The sequence below is a fragment of the Diadema antillarum genome, unplaced genomic scaffold, assembly GCF_040938485.1.
Source record: "Diadema antillarum isolate AM-2024a unplaced genomic scaffold, OU_Dant_1.0 seq00001323_RagTag, whole genome shotgun sequence".
NCBI lineage: Eukaryota > Metazoa > Echinodermata > Echinoidea > Diadematoida > Diadematidae > Diadema > Diadema antillarum.
In genome coordinates, this window is record NW_027272094.1 from 368,729 (window position 1) to 383,642 (window position 14,914).

Below are 14,914 nucleotides of genomic sequence, written 5' to 3' on the forward strand. Positions count from 1 at the left end.
CAGTATTGATGGGATAGTATATTATATCAAGGCTAAGAGGCTGAACAGATTAACCCGTTGAAGACGCATCCCACTTTAATACACTTTGTACTTGGGTAGGTGTCTATGGGAAATGTGTGTTTAATCAATCTGTCCTCAACGGGTTAAATGTATACAATGAAGTCAGAGAGAGGGAATATGGCACGAAAAGACAGGCTGATAAGCGATAGATTATGCCCACTGAATGTCATTATAGTTGCACAATTGATTTGTATGCACATGATGTGTATGGCGCTTTGATGGCTACAAAGCGAGTCTGTCTGTTCATCTTTGTACAGCCCTGGCTACCATGCAACACCTAGTGAAATATGTATGTCCAGCCAGTGGAAGTCAAAATCACTTTCCAGCAGAGCTCAGTGTCAGAGACGTGACATGTGTACACACATCCGGCTTGGACATATGATTTGGCAATAAACAGATCATTATGATAAACAAATATTGTTTTTGCAGAAAAGCATGACAACTTTGTTTTGAATGATGGTAGTGATATGATACCTCTGGTATACAGAAGTACATTTGGGGTCTGGAGGGTAACTATTCAACAGCAGGGCAGATTGCTGTTCAAAACACCATAATGCATTCATCTCCCAATGCAAGACTTTGTTTTAACTCAAAAATTATTATTTTTATTTTTATTTTTTTGGCCTATAATTTTTCCTGGGCAAAGCTCAAAGATGATTTGAGTGAATAGATTGCAGTTTTTATTTGATATATTAAAGGACAAGTTCACCTTCATAAAGATAAGGATTGAGAGAATGTAGCAATTGTAGTAGAACACATCATTGAAAGTTTGAGGAAAATCAGACAATCCGTTCAAAAGTTATGAATTTTTGAAGTTTTTGTGCAGTACCCGCTGGATGAGGAGACTACTGCAGTGTATGAATAACTTAGATGTCACATGCGTACAACAATATAAGGAAAATATAAAGAGAATTTCACAAAATTCCATCTTTTGAAAAAAGTACACATTCCCCTGACTTGTTACCGACAAATGTTATGGGTAATATTATTCCCCCTGCCTTTAGAAAGAGGCAAGTCAAGTGCTCTTTTATTATGCGAAAAAAGTGAAAATATGTTGAATTTTCTTTTACATTTTCTTTATGCTGTTGTACGCATATGACTCACAAGCTGTAGTAGTCTCCTCATCCAGCGGTTCCAACACAAAAATTTTAAAAATTCATAACTTTTGCATCGATTGTCCAATTTTCCTCAGAACTTTCACTGATGTGTTCTACTAATATTGTTGCATTTTCTCAATCCTTATGTTTATGAAGGTGAACTTGTCCTTTAAATGTACCTATATAGTCCATGGGCCAAGACCCGAAAAATGGGTTGTTGGTACCATCTGTGGTGGCACAACCTTTTTGGTGTCAGTTTGTTTGTCGGGCATAGATATGCTTATCAAGCTATGATAGCATTTCCAAATGAGTAGCTTAGTCATGATAAATGAATTTTTAACCAATTTGGTCTCGTTTTTATATCCCTATACTTCTGAATCGAAACTAAACCGCTATACAAAGAAGAGCACTGCCTTCTGTATGTCCACAGGTGTTCTGTTGTAAATGCGGTGCGCTTAGTCTTTATTCAAGGCAGCGAAGGGAATATCCAAAGAGTTATGATGTCCACAGCTGTCACGCGGTGCGCTTAGTCTTTATCTAGACCAATGTACCGTTATCATATCTAAAGTTCCTCATAAAAGGGATTATCTATACTGTTTTTATACTACCCTATCAACAAATACATCAGTTTTAAACAAAAATCACTCTGTTCATTTACAATAATGTATCGTAGTGTACCGGTACATTGTTTTTGCATTATCTTATATTGTTGGAGGGATATAAAGCGACATTGGCGTGGTATCAGCGTTTTCACCGTAGCGTTTTCGCCGGAAAATGATAAATAATTGAAAGATACGGTAAAATTCACGAGGAATTGCTTTTGTTGTTGTTGTTGTTTTTAGATAAAAGGATATACACTGTATCATACGCTTTGGATACTCCCTTCGCCGTCTAGAATAGAGACTAAGCGCTGTGGACATCATAACCTTTGGATATTCCCTTCGCTGCCTTGAATAAAGACTAAGCGCACCGCGTTTACAATAGAACACCTGTGAACATTCCATAGAGCTGCATTTTACAGCTCTACGGAACATACAGAAGACAGTGCTCTTCTTTGTATAGCGGTTAGTTTCGATTCAGAAGTATAGGGATATAACAACGAGACCAAATTGGTTAAAAATTCATTTACTATGACTAAGCTACTCATTTGGAAATGCTATCATAGCTTGATAAGCATATCTATGCACGACAAACAAAATGACACCAAAAAGGTTTTGCCACCTCAGATGGTACCAATATCTGTCCTGGCCCATTGACTAATAGGATCACTTTTGTCTTCTGCAAAAGATGTCACTCAGAGCTGTATGGCTGAATGATAATCAGGCCTGAATGCCTCATCAAATGTTTGTGGAGTTGAAAAGCCTTTAGAAGTAAATACATGCAGCACCTGTCCACTATTAAGGATGTGGTGGTGATTAGTAGGATATCCAAGTCTGTATTGTAATAATACACTTTGTCAGCTTTCATTGATACATTTAACACAATGCAGTATGAGCTGGCACATGCCCAAGGACTCTATGACTGTAGTAGTTGTTTTGTGATGTTATCCCTGTATCCACAGCGATATATAGGAGCCATTGAATGAACAGCGAGTGTGGGCGTTCCCAAACCGTAGCTGCAGCCGCAGATAGGAGCTCGCTTTGCACTTGTGTGTTAAATTCACATCACACCAGTGATGATAATCGCAGACTAATATAAAAAGTGTAAAGTCTGGGCCACAGACTGAACAGTGTCATGTTTACACAGCCTATTGGAATCGTAGACTGAATTGTTGACAGGGTCGTAGATCTTTGGATAAAGTTCAAATCAAAACACCCAGCTCTTTGACCCACATCGAATGCATTCTGGAAGCCACAATTACATGTACATGAACCATGACCCCTGCGCTAAAAGAGTATGTATGACTGCCTGTCCTCTCAGTTTTTATGTTTGTCAAATTTGTTTTGTATCACATTTGACCATACAATACAAATAGAACAAGTTGGCCCTAATCTTGTGTAGAGTTGAAGTGAGGAACATTGTACAACATATCAGAACACATTGCATCATCAAACTTGATTCAAACCATCAATTTGACTATCAGGGTTAACAGCCAAAAATTTGATTATGGAGTTATTGAGTTATCTTAATCTAATTATGCTCATAATAAGTTGTGGAGGAGATATTATGCATCCTGGGGAGTTTCTTTTTACAGTTTTGAGTTTCTGTGAATGTGTGCGCCCATCATAGAGGTGTTTTCAGTGGGTATCTCATGGGCTTGGAAACTAGGTGGCCAACTGGAGTCTTGCTGGTCGTGGAGGCATCTCCTGGAGACTAACCTGGTCTCTAGGGAGTGCCGAGAGAATTGAATATAATATGCTTGATTTTTTGGAGACTTTTTCCAGTCTCCAACTCGTCTTGAAGCCTTCTCTGTGCTGTCTCCTTAATAGTTGCAGCAAAGTTGCTGAGACCGGGGAGGTAACTCACCTCCACCTCCCTGCTGAGACTAATTTTGTCCACGACCTTGCAGAGACCCACGGCTCCCTGCAGGCGATGATGTGGAGATGTTGCGGAGACATCTTTTGCGACTGAGAAGACATCTTGGAGATGTCCCAGAAATGATGCAGTGACATTGCCACTTCTGGTCAAATAATAAGTTGCCAACTTGTTTGGAGAAACCTCGCCCTCTTGGTGAGAGCGCAAGCCATTTCTTGGTCTTTAGAGCCGCATGAGTTGCAGCAACATCTCTTCTAGTGAGATGGACCTTACATTATAGACTTGTTTTGCAAAAACAGAGACAACAACAAAGAGGCTGGGTAAGAGAGGTTGGTATCCAATCAACTTCAACTCGTTGGATGTTTTGCCATTTGTACAAAGTACAGGAAAGATATTCTTAAGACTTTCAAGGCTGTGCTTCAAGTGTGAAGCATGGGAACTTTCAACTGTTAGTCAGACATGTACCACATGAAGTTGTAGTCTGAATCTCAACTATGTAATACAATACATACATGTCAACACTTTGCATGTATGTGCCACTAGAAAGAGAGAAAAGGAAATGATCAAGGAAAATAAAGGAGAAGAAGAAGAAGAAGAAATAAAAAGTATTCCTTTCAGTTTTGCCAACAATGCCAGGTCTCGAGTTTCAGCATTGGATCATTTGATCTACCTACCATGCTTTTTTTTTGGGGGGGGAGGGGTTCACATTAAGTGTTGTATCCCATAATGAATCATGTGGAGCAAATATGATGGTAATTTCTCGTAGAAAGAAACACTTTGAAACCAAAAATGCATTTTCACCAAAACTGTACTTGTACTTTGGAAGCATTTTACTATTTGAGAAGACTAGAATTACAAAAAAGGTTAACCCATTCCATACTGAATTCTGAAATACCCATAGACTTAATACGCAGGTCGCCAGGTTTCCCATAAGGAACGGGATTAAGGGGGGGGGGGGGAGAGTTGCTTTAAGGAAGATGGAACTGTCAGAGGGTTGGATGCTGCATACATCCAGAAGAGCTCTCTCGTTTTATTTTTAGACCGTCTGTCAGAGCAAGAGTCAAGTGGGGCAAGCCGTCGAGTGTTCGTAGGTTCAACCAGTGGGCACAGACTGGGTGATAATATTATAACCACCCACTTGTCTGCGGTGCTTGGCTACAAGTTTATCCAAACATTGCCTCCCCCCCCCCCCAATCTGTATAATCTTGTCTAATGAAACTTTACCACTATGCTGAAAGTTGCAAAGCACGTTTAAGAAGTGAAATGTACTGTTTAATATGCATCAAGTATTCTTCATTTCCAAGTAGCATTGCTGACAGTGTTTCTTAATAGACTGTTTAGCATTTACTCAGGTCTGTTTTTTTTTTTTAAATACATTTTCACCTTTCGAACCTTGTTACAGTTTGCTACTTGGGGCCTTATCTTGTGGTATGACATTAATTTAGTGCAATCACACTGATGTCAATCAGTAGGATACAAATCTCTAGATGTGCACTGCAATCCATATCTCCAGGTTTTTGTCAGTTTGGACATAAAAATCTCACTGAGTAGCATGATCAGCGTCGTGATCCAAATTGCAAGACATTTTTCAATCATTTTGGAGTTTAAATTTTTGATTTTGAAAGATATTGTGATAATTCGCACCGCAGCAAGTGTCTGAATGCTACAAGGTATAGCAAATAATCCCAAGATTTTTTTTTGTACCATTATTCATGCAAACATCACAGCAAGGTGTGAACACAAAAGCAAGGGTCATCATTTTGGTAGAGTTCAGGTATGTGCAGTTTTTCAAAGAAATAGCGCATTTGGCAAGTAGCAAGATATTTCTGCCCATCTGAGTAAATACAAAAAATCCCAGTATTTGGATCGAAATCGAAATCCTGCTAATTTTGTCTGTGTGCACCAGCCTATTGAGAGCTGGGCAATTCCGCGGTAACGGAATTACAAATCAGAGAATTTTGGCTCATATTCTTTCACCCTGTATACTGGATTGATTACTTTGCCTTCTCTTGATACATTTAAAAGATGCAGAGGTACTCCCACTATCACCCCAAATACAAATTTGTTAAATGTTCTCACTTGGTTGGTTACAAAGGAGGTCTATGTCCGATGGTAACGGAATTACCAGAGAATTGAGTCACAACTTCAACTCTGACTTTGGGAGTTGTTTCTCTGAAATCTATAACACATACACTATAGGTTGTAGTTTGATGTCATCTTTGATTGTGTCAACTTCAATTTAGTTGTATTGTTTTTCAAATATTTCATCACATTGTCACAGCAGCAGGCTTTTTCCCTGGAAAGTCAGTGGTAACGGAATTACACAAATGGTAACGGAATTACGCCTTCTGAAATACATTTGAAAAAATACACATTCTTGGTACTCATGTATTCTGAAATGTCTTGATAAAGATTGTTTATGCCTTTAGCTATAATATAACCACTAAATAAGTACTCTCTAGCCTTTGACCTTGAACTGCTACAAGTGCATAGGTGACAAATTAGTTTTTATTGTCAAAAAATATAAAATGTTCATGCTAACGACTGTGATTTGAAGTTGTAACTATGTCAATAAAGATCTTGTAACTTGTAAGGACCACATCCATCAAAATTTGTCTACTTTCGAGTGAAGAATTTCACACTCTGCAGGTAAATGACATCTAAGACACATGGTAACGGAATTACGCTAGAATAGCCCTACACAAGTACAATTCTATAAATCCAGTCAACAATACTCAAATTTTCTTGTATTTCTTTTGTTGATATCATGCAAGACAGATTTCTCTGTTTTCTTCTTCCTAAGTATGCCAATAATTGATAATATGTGTTAATTTCTTACCAGTATTGACATAAACATTATGTGCACGTGCAAAAGAAAATAATAAAAAACTGTCCGGATTGACACTGAATTTAAATCTAAATCATAAAGTGCCAATTTACAGTGCAAGATCACAGTGTGCAGCCCCATCATTGAACACAATGTTTAATACAAAGGATGCTTGAAACTTTTAATTTGCTAAGTGAAGAGATGCAATTATGGTTCAATAACAAATATAACAAATTACAATTCAATCATAAATTGAAAAGAAAATTTTCTTATAGGATTATGGTACTGTACCAGTGCTCAATCATTATTATTTATATGTTGTGGCTTATATTAATCACTAAAAACTTGTGACATTTTACTAATAGCTGAAGTTGCCCCCTGGTAGTGCATAATTTGATAATTCTTTTACAGTGTAAGTCCTACTTAAGATGAACTAAACTAAAATGAAATAGAATACAGCAAAATAACTTTAACAAACTACAACTTTTCGAACCATCATAGTGAGTCCACCAAATTCTGTTAATTCATAGAAAGGTAAGAGGGCCTCTTTTATCCATCTGCAGCTCACTGAGTTAGAGTTAGATTAATCAACCTGTGAATAATGTCAGTATTTACTTCTGACCACACAAAAATTTCCAAATGATGTCTTCAGAAACACCACAGTGATTTGATCATCGACTGTAATCATGACTTGGCCTATGAATTTCCTACAAGTTTCCTGTCTCTGTCTTTCTTCTTTGACTTTGTCTATTTTCTCATCCTGAGTGTTGCCATTTAATCACAAGAAGTGTGCATCTTCTCTTTTGCAGTAAGTTGTATTTTGACTGCCTGACAGCAAATGATAAAATACACTGTAATGGCACTAGTATGAAAGGAAACTGGATTGTACAGCAAATGGTAACATGAAGAGTAAAGGTAGAAGCAGAAGCCCATTGACTTTAATATTTAAAATCTTCTTAGGATGGGAAAGTATAGGCCTAAATGTTGTATTTTAGAGCTGTATCACAATTACTGACTGGGTAAATGTTTGTCATAAATGGTGTTTTTGTTTTTAATTCCTTTTAAAAAGAAAGGATTAAAGAACAAATTTCAAAGGGTACAAGTGTGTAGCAGATGCTCTGTATCATATGGGCATGAAAATAAAAATACATAGTCTCTGTGGAGGAAAGATCTAAGAAACAGATGAAAGAAGGTCATAGTCATACACTTACCATTAACGATAAAGGACTTGAGGATGAAAACAGGACATGTTCAATAAAAGGTCAGACTATCGACTTGGTGATGATAAAGCCTTTGGCATACAAAAAGATCAAAGGTGTCACATTCAGTGGGCATCCCGTGTCAAATAATGACTTCTAATTGGTTCTATCACAATGTGTATGATCCTTCTCTTAAATTCTTGATCTTTCCTCACAAAATTATCCTGTTCATTTCTCCCTGTCAGTAGCACTAGCAGTGCTCTCTTTTCATTTTAAAGAAATATTATGTCCTTCCTCTTCTCTCTAACCTTTGTTCAATTTATGTTGCATCACACCCATTCAATAGTCCCTCATCACTATACTTAGATTTTGTATGAAACCATGAGACTTTTTAGCAAGACAATATACATTGATATCTCAGAATTCAGTATGATTTTTAATATTTGAGAATGGGTATCTGTAGCAAACCTTATAAAGTTATCAGTTAGCACAGTCTCCATGTAGTTCTTGCACATATGAGAAAAGGTGAAAGAAGGGAGGAGACTTTCAGCACAAGAAGTCTTGTCAAGCGTGTACCCTGATGTCAGGACTCACTGTCAGAGGCATCCAGCTATGCTGAGTCATGTCAGTGTATCATCCCATACGTATATTTCAACTTTCACTCCTTTACTGCCAATCACTAACACTGTTAAGCTCAATGATAATGCCCTGAAGCTATTTTATGAACAGTTCACGTACATATTGACACGAAAGTAGGTTATGTCATTCTCTTCCATATTAGATGTGCGTGTAATTCCGTTACCATGTAATTCCGTTACCACAATTACAGAAGAACTGAAGGAGATATTTCACAAAATGTTTTGTGAGTTTTCATGGAGTCACATGTAGAGAAAAAATTTACAAGGGGAGAAAAAATCAGTCATTAGTTTGTTCAGGAGAAAGCTTTTTTCATTTTTATGGTAACGGAATTACATTAATTTGTCAGTAGATTTGGAAAATTTCTCAAAAAAATATCATAATGAGAGCGACTGAATGCTTCATTGAATGTGATTGTTGAAGCATAGGAAGAAAGATGGGGAAGTATGGTTAAAGCAGAGAGATATTTAAGTTGTTTCATTTTGAATTTTCATGTAATATTGCAAAATTTTAGATGAATACAATAAATAGTCTCCCAACTTTAAAAGTGTGTACAACAAAAACGAGGAAAGTTATTGGAAAAGGGTTTTTTGTTTCCGTAAATACAACAATCTGTCTGTACGGGAAACTTAAATTTCTGAGCATTTACTTAACTTTGAATTTTGCTGTTTTTGCCCTTCCCATACGGAATTGCCCAGCTTTGTACCATGCAAAGTACAAACTTTGAATAGGTTGTGGTATATCATGTAAGTGATTTTCGTGGCGGAATGTATGATACTGTGATTATAGTCTGAGGAAATATTACAATTCCCAGGTCTTAAAAGTCTCTTGGTCACTATCCCAGGGCATGCATTAATGCACAATTAGGCAAGTGAAAAGAAGGGGTGCTTGCCTATCAACAGTATTTTGCCCTTGTCCATTCAGCTGTTCAAATTGAACATTTGGGAGAAGTGTATTTTAATGCCCTGTGGTCTACACTGTATCTACTGGACATGTACTTTGTAATTTGCTGGTAGCATCCGTTCTAAGATGGTAGGCCTATACGTGTAGCTGTTATGTTCTGTGTGAAATTAGGTTATGGTGGCTTCAGAATAAATGAGGCATGACACATGCGGTAGAATGAGCTTTGAAAAGTGTGGATGCTGATGCATCCACAAAATGGTTTTTATGGCTTGAATAAACACACTCCATTTCCTGTATACACGTACGATACCAAAGTGCAAAAAGGTGTTTTGTTTCGATCTGTGTGTAGGAATGAAACTTCACCAGTGCTCTGCAACTTGACACGGATGTACCGGTGTAATGTCGCAGATTTTAATGTTTTAAAACCACAGCTTTCCACACAATAGAGGCGAATGTTTACAAAATGGTATGACAGCAGTGTTTGTCGTTGCAGATTATACGCTTACCCACTCTTTGAAGGTGTCAGCCATTGACAGTTCACTCAGTCACTCATACATTTTTACACCAACCTGTATTTACTCTCTGAGTGCAAATTTGAGCTATATACGAGTGTCAACAAGGTATGGTTTACTGAGCCCACATTTGGGTGTGTGTGTGCATCTGTTTTGTTTCTTAATTTCCATGTCATCTGTTTCCCCTCCCCTCCCCTTTCCTTATGGTACATGTTTTAGGCCTTATGGCCTGAGAGCCCCCTCCTGCAACTGTAAATTAAATGTGTTTCTGGTAAGTGTCACAATAACTTTGTGGTATTTCTAGTATGATTTTTCTATCCCAATGAGAATGGCCCTGTCTCAGTGTGAATGAATTCACTGTTTCCTTCATTGAATAGAGGAGGCTAGCAACCTTTCAGTACCCATTAAAGGAATACTGTAAAACCAGAAATGTTTAAGTGTGCATTTTAATTTTGTGTATTTCACTATTGGACAGATAAACTTAAAATGCATGTCTGCTTATCTGTTCTTGTCTACACTGTAATGCATTACATGTAGATACCAGTGGTAATCTGCACAAAGTTCAGGCTGCGAAAAAGGCCATCGGCTCTAATTTGCGAAATTCCATGTTACTGCAAGTATTAACGTTTCTTGCTTTACAGCACTAAAAGGTGTTTCATACAGGAGTGCCTGTTTGGGATAAATTTTTGTTGAATTTTGAGGATGAAATATTAGCAGTCCTGACAGAGGACTTGTAATACAATATCTTTGTATCCGTACACCCCATGAAGACCGAACATTTGGTGATTCCTTCACTTTCGTTGCAGTCACAAGGGGTATTTCTGCATCAAGGAGAAATAAACAGGATTAGTGACGTAAGTTGTAAGAATGGCAACCAAAAATAGTGAAAGCTGCCAAAGAGTGACAGTACAGCTGAGTGACCTTCCATGGACAAAATGAGTGAAGCAGATAAAAAAAAAAGAAGCCCAAAACAACCCCCCCCAAAAAAAAACAAACCTGAATGTGACTGTGCTGTTGCTTGTGGCTTTCACAGCTTTTTGATCTATTCGCTGGCTCATGACATTTCATGGTATTGCTCACCATTTTTGTCCGACTATGTATAGAAGCTTGAGATCCCTTTTTGTAGTTTTTGTTTTCAACCTTATTTTTTTCTTAATTATTAGTATTATCTTTTTTTTGTTTACTTTTGAAATAATTCTTTCAGTGATGTTGCTTTAACTGATATTTTTCAGGATGGTAGAGTGCCCTCAATTTCCAGAGGTCATCGTCCTTTCAAAGAGGTGCAAAGATAATAGTGGTATAGACCTCTCGTCACTATAAAGTGATCTGATCTACTCGAGTATTTGACACAGACATTTACACAAAACATGTAATTGTACAATGTGGGGTTTTATCTGATGCATGAATTGTCTACTGCGTTGAATGTTGATCAAAAGTGCCCAAAGTGCTTGGCTTCTCTGAAGAACTTTTCAGGGTGCTACGTAACTTAAAAAAAAAAAAAAATTAAAATTCAAAACCACTTGCTTGGTCGGGCAAGCAGATTTTCAACTTGTTGCAGAACACTTGCCTGAACGTGAATGTTACTTGCCTCAAAAGAAAGTCCACTTGCCCCGGGCAATTGGACAAGTGCTTATGTAGCACAGGTCTTTCTTTTGCAATGCTCACAAAATCAGAAGATGAATGCTGTGACAAATACAAAGCAAAGCAAGAAAAAAAAAAAAGAGTTGGGATGATTGGATTTTTTGTTATTGAAGCAGAGAGGCTGAAGATTGGAATTATAAAACACTGCAAGGCCAGTCAGTTTAAGCATGGCAAGTTTTCTAGCAAGTCCTGCTCTTCTCTAGATGTAGATGCTGCATGGGCAGTGGAGTATGGTGATGCAAAGAGGAGGTTTAGAGTATCCATGCCTTGACGACGTGCAGTCATACATCACCCAACGTCTCACCCATGACTCACTGGCGCACGCAGCCTGCCTCGCCCAACTGGCTCGAGTCGCGGCAGGATGGGGGTGGGGGGGGGGGGGGGGTGAGGGACAGCCATAACTGATTGGTGTGTGAAGTATGGTTTCTGTCTTCTTCCCCCCCCCCCCCCCCCCCCCCCCAGATATCGCAAGCAACTTCACCTGTAGCTGTTTCCTCCTTGACTGTACAAGAGTCAGGCAGAGAGAGAGAGAGAGGAAGATCAGGAGGGGGGGGGGGGGGGGGGTGGTAGGAAGAGAGATGGAGGGGGAAGTGCGTGTATGAGGGAGGATGATATGTGAGTTGTTTGTGTATGTGTGTGTGTCTGTATGTCTGTTTGATTTCAGGGGTGGGGGAGGAGAGGTGATCATAGAGTCAAACAAAAAAAGTGAAGTGGAGGCTGATCAACATGCTGGTCGGAGGATGAAGCTGGTAAGATGCTTCTCTCAATGTTGATCTCGCTATACATGTTTGAAAGGTTGTCTTCAACTTCTCACCCTTTGTTTGAAGTACATGTATGTTACACATACATGGTACCCCCAGTGTTTGTTTATTGTGGCTTCAGAGAACAATAGACATATACCCACAGTTCAGATAATGTAGTGTGTGCGTATGGCTTCCTTCATAGGGCCTAATCCTCTTGGATTCACGTCAGTCATGTATCCAGAAAGAAGACAAACAACATAGGAGACAACATGAGTGTAATGTGACAAATACATTGTACTGGAAAAGAAGGGGGGGGGGGGGAGGTATAAATACCAGTACTTAAATAGCAAGTGGAGCCTTTATCATGCAACTGCTCCGCTTCCATACCGGCCCTGGCCCGACCTACGGAACAGGCTACCGCTGTCAGTCGGAAATGAAAACCAGAACACTGGTTGTCAAGAGTATGTTTTCCCTGATGCCCTGTTTTTTGATGCCTTTTCATGTGCTGGGAGTGTCTGCTGGAATGAGCAAGTGTGTCCTGTGCAGTCATGACTCCACTATCAGTCGTCATCAGCAATGAGTCTTTGTGCATGACCATCGTAGATTTTCCTGAAACTGAATGAGGACATTACCTTTCTTGCCATTCTGACCACATTTCTAAAGCTGAGACCTATAAGGAGATTGGACATGTAGCATGCCAGCTACTTCGGAGTAAATAAACTTTGAAATAATTGGACAACAAAAGGTTTCATGACCTAGATAAAGTTTTCTAGACATTAGAAATACCTGGTACATTTTTCCCCCTTGATATTCACTTAAATTGTAAATTGATACAAATTTGAAGAATATTTTAAATGTATCAGTACTTTTAGAATGGAGGATTCAGCGAAAGTTGATGTAAATGCTGACAATTGCTCCTAGTACATGTATTTGGTAAAGTCTTACGTGTAAAGTTGGAAGTGCTTTAAAGATCTTGGGCAGGTCATTTACATCTGGGGGGGGGGGGCATTTCATGAAGCATTTTGATCGACAAAGTTGTCGGACAAATTTGCTCTCAGCCAATCAGATGCAAAGATTCAGTAGCTTTTAACACTTTGTCAGAAAAATATCAGACCAAAATGCTTCATGAAATGCCCCCCAAGTCTTACTGGGCGATGGTTTGCACATAGCGAATAACATTTGAAATGTCAAATGCTGTCCATACAGTAAATGCCAAGAAATGGTAGTTTCAAAGAATGGTTTTAAAAAATACCTTTGCACTTGCCTTTCAAAAGAAAACATAGATCTTCTGTGATAGGCAAATATTACATTGCCAGCATAAAGCTGAATGTGTAGTGTAATTGCAAGTTGCTACAAACGCACTACCAAACTTGCCCTATAACCAACCAACTAAAACTCACTGTTGGGCATGTGGTACACTCACCCCTTTTATAGACATAATACTAGCACAGGAGCACTCTCGAAGCATACTTCATCTTATGCCCCTCTGAGATGACCTGTTAATCATATATTTGTACAATAGAGAGTCCACAGCCCTCCAAGACGGTACATGAAGTGGATTACTGTAATGTTTAATAACCACGGCGCACTGTATTGCAGGGTTGCCAACTCTCACGCATTGAGCGTGAGACTCACGCAATTCAACCAATTTTGACTGTCTCACTCTGATAAACGAAATCTCACGCTAAACCCCCTAAATGGACTGTACATGACTACAAAAATAAATATATCTCTAAATTCTCTGATATTCCAAATATCGATATGCCCAAGCCCAAAATGTCGAGATTTTCCAGCGCGGGTGTAAAGCTTAACCAATAATAATCGTTTTCGGTTCGCGCGCAAAGACGAGCTATTGGATTACGATTGGCTTCTACCTATACCACGTGAGCGTAGCGTGTACTTTTGGCAAATTACAGTACATATTGTATGGCTATGACGTGTGCTTTACATCGCTTTACATACACTGACTGTGTACGTAGTACGTACGTACGTACGGCCGCACAGCAGGCCGCCAGGTGCTAGCCAGCGAGGTCGCTCCGCTCCCTCGTAGTGTCTCACGCCAAACTCTCACTCAAGGTTGGCAGCCCTGTATTGGAACTTCGAACTTGTACATACAATGTAACACACTCCCCCCCCCCCCCCCCCCACCACCACCACTTCTAGAGAGCTCTAAACATTTGTGACTGTTCATACAGCTCTTTTTATTTGCTCCTTTCATCTCAGAGTAAGATAGTTACATGTATGTATTATGTAGACATATGTACATCTCCTGTGCCTTTATCTTGAGTGCTAGTCTTCTTTAAAGGCCTCCGTGTTTATGATGAAGCATTCAGGGCCTGTGGTTGGAGGTTGGTTAATGCATCATCCCAAGATTAAAGGATGAGAACACACTTGTGCTGCATTAAACTTTTAGGCTCACATTTTGCTGTCGTTGTTAAAGGTGTTGGATGGAATGAAAAAGGGAAAGGGCCTGATTTTTATGTCGAAAGTTACCATGACTGTGTGTTCAGGGAATTGGCATACTGTTTGATCATCTCTTTCAGTACAACAGCTTTAACCCTTTCTTTGCCAGTGACTTTGGACAGTATGTACAAAGCTTCGGGGTTTTCTGAACCATTTGGTACTCAAGCACAAAAAGGGTTAGACTGAATTCCACCATGAAATCACTCTCACACTTACTTTTAACAGTGAATTAACAATAGTGCAAGTGTATCCAGTCCACATGCATATGCTGACACTTTCTAGCATTTTGCTCTCAGCAACGGATTACCTGCAATCTTTCTATTCAAAAGGAACCATCCTTCATTTTTGTTTCTCCACA

The 14,914-nt window shown here is 38.9% G+C and overlaps 1 protein-coding gene across 1 annotated transcript in view; it reads left to right on the forward strand.

Annotated features, from left to right (window-relative positions):
• The window catches only part of LOC139708256 (uncharacterized), a 48,386-nt gene that overhangs the window by 22,764 nt on the left and 10,708 nt on the right, over positions 1–14,914 (forward strand). The window lies entirely within an intron of this gene.